At 39.5% G+C, this 5705-nt stretch overlaps 1 protein-coding gene across 1 annotated transcript in view; it reads right to left on the bottom strand.

Moving 5' to 3' along the window:
* SLC25A18 (solute carrier family 25 (glutamate carrier), member 18) overlaps window positions 1–5705 on the bottom strand; it is a 37055-nt gene that overhangs the window by 30103 nt on the left and 1247 nt on the right. The window lies entirely within an intron of this gene.

The following is a 5705-nucleotide window of genomic DNA, read 5'->3' as shown; positions in this document are numbered from 1 at the left end:
TTGTTTTTTATTTTCTCTGAGAGTTCATTATTGGTGTATAAAAATGCCATAGATTTCTGGGTGTTAATTTTGCATCCTGCTACATTGCCAAATTCATTTATTAAATCAAGTAGTTTTTTGGTGGAGTCTTCAGGTTTTTTTTATGTACAATATCATGTCATCTGCAAATAATGAGAGTTTTACTTTCTTCTTTTCAATTTGGAAGTCTTTTATTTTTTCTTCTTGTCTGATCTCTATGGCTAGGACTCCCAGTACTATGTTGAACAAGAGTGGTAATAGTGGGCAGACTCATCAAGAAATAGAGAGGACCCAAATCAATAAAATCAGAAAAGAAAGAGGTGAAGTAACAACTGACCCCATAGAAATACAAAGGATTGTAAAAAAAAATATTAGCAATGACTTTATTCCAACAAACTGGACAACCTGGATGAAATGGACATATTCCTAGAAATATACAATCTTCCCAAACTCAATCAGGAAGACTCAAAAACCTGAATAGGCCAATAACTACTGATGAAATTGAAACAGTAATTTTAAAAAACCTTCCAGCAAACAAAAGCCCTGGTCCAGAAGGCTTCATAGGGGAGTTTTACAAAGCATTCAAAGAAAAATTAACACTTGACCTCCTCAAACTATTCCAAAAAATTCAAGAGGATGGAACACTTCCAAGCTCTTTTTATGAGGCCAGCATTATCCTAATCCCCAAACCAGATAATGATGCTACAAAGAAAGAGAATTACAGGCCAATATCCTTGATGAACATAGATGCTAAAATCCTCAACAAAATATTAGCAAATTAGATCAAGCAATAAATTAAAAAGATCATATACCATGACCAGGTGGGATTTATTCCAGGGATGCAAGGCTGGTACAATTTTTGCAAATCAATAAATGTGATACATCACATAAACAAATTGAGAGACAAAAATCACATGATCGTATCAATTGATGCAGAAAAATAATTCCACAAAATCCAACACCCTTTTGTATAAATACATTTTTTATTGAATTTTTTACAGAGGGGAAGGGAGAGGGATAGAGAGTTAGAAACATCGATGAGAGAGAAACAGATCAGCTGCCTCCTTAACAGTCCCTACTGGGTATGTGCCTGCAACCAAGGTACATGTCCTTGACCGGAATCGAACCTGGGACCCTTGAGTCTGCAGGCCGACGCTCTATCCACTGAGCCAAACTGGTTAGGGCCCAACACCCATTTTTTATAAAAACTCTCAGCAAAGAGGGAATCGAGAGATTATACCTCAACATAATAAAAGCCAAACATAACAAACCTACAGCCAACATCATACTAAATGGGCAAAAACTAAAACCATTTCCCCTAAGAGCAGGAACAAGACAGAGATGCCCACTACCACTACTCTTGTTCAACATAGTACTGGGAGTCCTAGCCATAGTGATCAGACAAGAAGAAAAAATACAAGGCATCAAGATTGGAAAGGAGAAAGCAAAATTCTTATTATTCACAGGTGACATGATACATAGAAAAATTGTACATAGAAAATCCTAAAGACTCCACCAAAAAACTACTTGATTTGATAAATGAATTTGGCAATGTAGCAGGATACAAAATTAACACCCAGAAATCTATGGCATTTTTATACACCAATAATGAACTCTCAGAGAAAATAAAAAATAATCCTTTTTATCATTGCAACAACAACAAAAAAGATACTTAGGAATAAACCTATCCAAGGAAGTAAAAGACCTGTACTTGGAAAACTACAGGATGTTGAAAAAAGAGATAGAGGAAGATATAAACAAGTGGAAGGAAATAGTGTGTTAGAATCAACATTGCCCTAGCCGGTTTGGCTCAGTGGATGGAGCGTCAGCCTGCGGACTCAGGGGTCCCAGGTTCGATTTCGGTCAGGGGCATGTACCTTGGTTGCGGGGCACATACCCAGTGGGGAATGTGCAGGAGGCAGCTGATCAATGTTTCTCTCTCATCGATGTTTCTGGCTCTCTATCTCTCTCCCTTCCTCTCTGTAAAAAAATCAATAAAATATATTTTTTTAAAAAAGAATCAACTTCATTAAAATGTATACACTACCCAAAACAATCCATAGATTCAATGCAATCCCTATTAAAATACCAACAGCATATTTCACAGATTTAGAACAAACACTCCAAAAATTTATATGAAACCAAAAAAGACCCCAAATAGCCACAGCAATCTTGAGAAAGAAGAACAAAGTTGTAGGAATAACAATATGAGATATCAAGTTATACTACAAAGCAATGTACTCAAAACAGCCTAGTACTGCCTGGCCAGCGTTGCTCAGTGGTTGAACCAGGTCACGATTTGATTCCCGGTCAGGGCACACACCTGGGTTGTGAGCTCAATCCCCAGTGTGGCGCTTGCAGGAGGCAGTCAATCATCTCTCTCATCATTGAATCTCTGTCTCCCTCTCTCTTCCTCTATGAAATCAATAAATATATATATATTTTTAAAAGCCCAGTACTGGCACAAGAACAGGCATCTAGTTCAATGGAACAGAATAGAGAAACCAGAAATTGACCCAAGCCATTATACTCAATTAATATTTGACAAAGGAGGCAAGAGCATTCAATGGAATAAAGAAAGACTTCAATAAATGGTGTTGGGAAAATTGGACTGATACGTGCAAAAAAATGAAACTAGACCACCAACTTACAACACACACACAAAACCTCAAAATGTATAAAATACTTAGATGTAAGTTGTTTAACAATAAAAATCCTACAAGAAACCATAGGCACCAAAATCTCAGACATCTCTCATAGTGATATGTTTATCAATACATCTCTAGGGCAAAGGAAACTAAGGAGAAAATATGAAAGTGGGACTACATCAAAATAAAGAGCTTCTGCACAGCAAAAGAAACCATCAAAAAATGAAAAGACAGCCTACTGCATGGGAGAACATATTTGCCAATCTCAAAAAATTAAAAATGGAACTCTCATTTGACCCAGCAATCCCACTTCTAGGACTGTATCCCAAGAAATCAGAAATGACAATCAGAAAGGACATACTAGTATACAACCCTATGTTCATAGCAGCACAATTCAGCATAGCTAAGATTTAGAAACAGCCCAAGGGCCCATCAGCAGATGAGTGGATAAAAAAGGTGTAGTACATTTACACAATGGAATACTACACAGCTCTAAAAAAGAAAGAACTCTTACATTTGCACCAGCACAGATGGGTCTGAAGAGAATTATGCTAAGCAAAATAAGCTGGTCAGAGAAAGATAAGTATCACATGATCTCACTCATATGTGGAATCTAATGATCAAAATAAACTGATGAGCAAAATAGATCCAGAGACATAGAAGCATGGAACAGACTGTAGAATTGCAGAGGGAAAGGGAGGAGCATGTATAGTTGGGAAGAGATCAACTAAAGAACTTGTTATGCATATATACATATATGCATAACCCATGGACTCAGACAATAGGGTGGTGAAAGCCTGGAGTGGGGGATACGGGTAAGTTAGAAGGAGTCATATGTAATACTTTCAATAATAAAGATTAAAAAAAAATAAAGTTCTAAGTCTAAGCTGAAGAACACATTCTTTTCCAGAGAAGATTTGGGAAAAAAAAGGGTAACTTCAAAGGTTGACCTTGTTTTATAAACATTCTAATATGAGAAGAAAGAAAACACACTGAATGCTTTTAAGAGGAATACTGCCATGTTGAATGTAGTATAAGGACAATAATTCTGAAAGAATGGGTTAAGAAAAGTAAATTTTGGGTGAAAGGCCAATGAAGTAAAGAGAGAAGGACTAGGGTGGTAGAGTGGGTGGAAAGTCAAGGGTTAGCTGGAACATAACTTTAAAAAAAATGTTTTATTGATTTTAGAGAGAGAGGACAGGAGAGGGAGAGATAGAAACATCAATGAGAGAGAAACATTGATTGGCTACCTCCTGCACATCCCCTAGTGGGGATTGAGACTGCAAGCCAAGCATGTGCCCTGATCGGGAATGGATCCAATGACCTCTTGGTGCATGGGTTGATGATCAACCAATTGAGCCACACCGATTGGGTGGGACAGAAGGTTTTTGTTTTTTTTTTCCTAGGTGGGTAGAGGGGATGACAACTTTTTAAAGGAAAAAAGAGCCTGTACATGGTGACTACGCAGCGATCTTACCCTCAAACTCCTCACAGACAGCAGATTTCCAGGGGCCCATACCACCAACACCAAAACTATTCTGTGACCCACCCTGTCCACTTCCTTAGGAGATAGCTAGTTAACAGATGCTTAGGTGATAGTCCATTCTTTTTTCTTAATAATTAACATTGTTTTATTTCTTAAAGTATTTAGAGTAATAGAAAAAAATTAGAAAATTCGGAAAGCAGAGAAAACTGTTAAGCAATTTTTAACACATTGCTTCCCAGGCCCGTATTTTGAACAAGGCTGTTCAGAGACAAATTTATTTAGAGAAATGGTTCTAGGTGGTGAGCTACAGGGACCAGAGCAGGCCAAGGTTTTTGAGCTCCTCAGCACCACTTTTCACCCTCCCCATAAAGCACTCTATCCCCTCGAGTCCTGTGGCTCCTCAGCCTCCTGTGACTGATGTCACTTGGTCACTGGTGCCCACAGAATCCTGGCCAAGGTTCCTGATTCCTTCCCCTCCACACACCCATGCAGAGCAAGCCTGTCTTCTTCTGGGCTTTGGTTATTATCTACTTGCTCATGATTCCCAAGGCTGTTCAGTTCAGGTTGCCTGCTAGCCCCACACCTTCATTTTAACCGCCTCTGGTCATTCCCACCCACTGGTTCAGCCATGCACAGTACATCCAACCCTCCCCTCTTCCAACTCACATCTGCCCTTTCAGACCTGCTGCTCCTCCTCCTGGTTCCTTTGCTCTGAGAACAGCACAGTAGCCAATTAGTTATCCAGGTCAAATCTGTATATCATCATTGACTTACCCTTTCTCCTTTCTACTCCCCGCTGCCCCACTAGTCAGTCATCTAGTTCATCCTTCCTAAAGTCAGTACTTCTCAAGGGTATATGGTTCATTGCTGGACTGTGAAAAGTACAGAAACCGAACCGAGGTAAATGTTGAGGAAATTTTATGGCAACATGAGTAATATAATATTTTAGAACCTATTAATAAAAATGTAGGCTTTTATTTTGTTCTTAAATTCTATTTATCTGTAATCTATTTTTATTTTATTTTACAAAACAATATTGGTCCAGTCTGTCCAGCATGGCTCAATGGTTGAGGGTCATGCCTGGGTTGTGGGCTTAATCCCCAGTAGGGGGCGTGCAGGAGGCAGCTAATCAATGATTCTATCGCTCTCTCTTCCTCTCCCTTCCTCTCTTGAAATCCATAAAAATATATTTTAAAAAACTGAAAACAAAAACTCCCAGTCCATAATGGATGGGAGAAAAGCAGGTCCTTTATCATGAGTAGAAAAACACTGTCCTAAGCCTCTCATAGCCACTAGCCATGCTAGGTCCTATGGGTATCACCCACTGCCTCCTGGTGTGCTCTCTGCCTCAGCCTGGCTCCCCGCAAATCTGTTCTCTATAGCAAGGCCAAGTGAGCAAAAGGGCACCTCTGGGCTCCATTTTCAGCCTGCTATTTAAGCACTTCCCTGTCTTAAGTGTTTGCAATCCCTTCCCTACCTCCCGCTGCCCGCCCCCCTTCCCTCTCCCTCCCCCTCGCCCCCCAACCTTAGTTAGGATAGTTTCCCAACTCCTC

The sequence above is a fragment of the Myotis davidii genome, unplaced genomic scaffold (genome assembly GCF_000327345.1).
Source record: "Myotis davidii unplaced genomic scaffold, ASM32734v1 scaffold961, whole genome shotgun sequence".
NCBI classification, from domain to species: Eukaryota; Metazoa; Chordata; class Mammalia; order Chiroptera; family Vespertilionidae; genus Myotis; species Myotis davidii.
The sequence above is the reverse complement of the archived record's forward strand: the minus strand, read 5'-3'. Positions and strand labels throughout refer to the sequence as shown.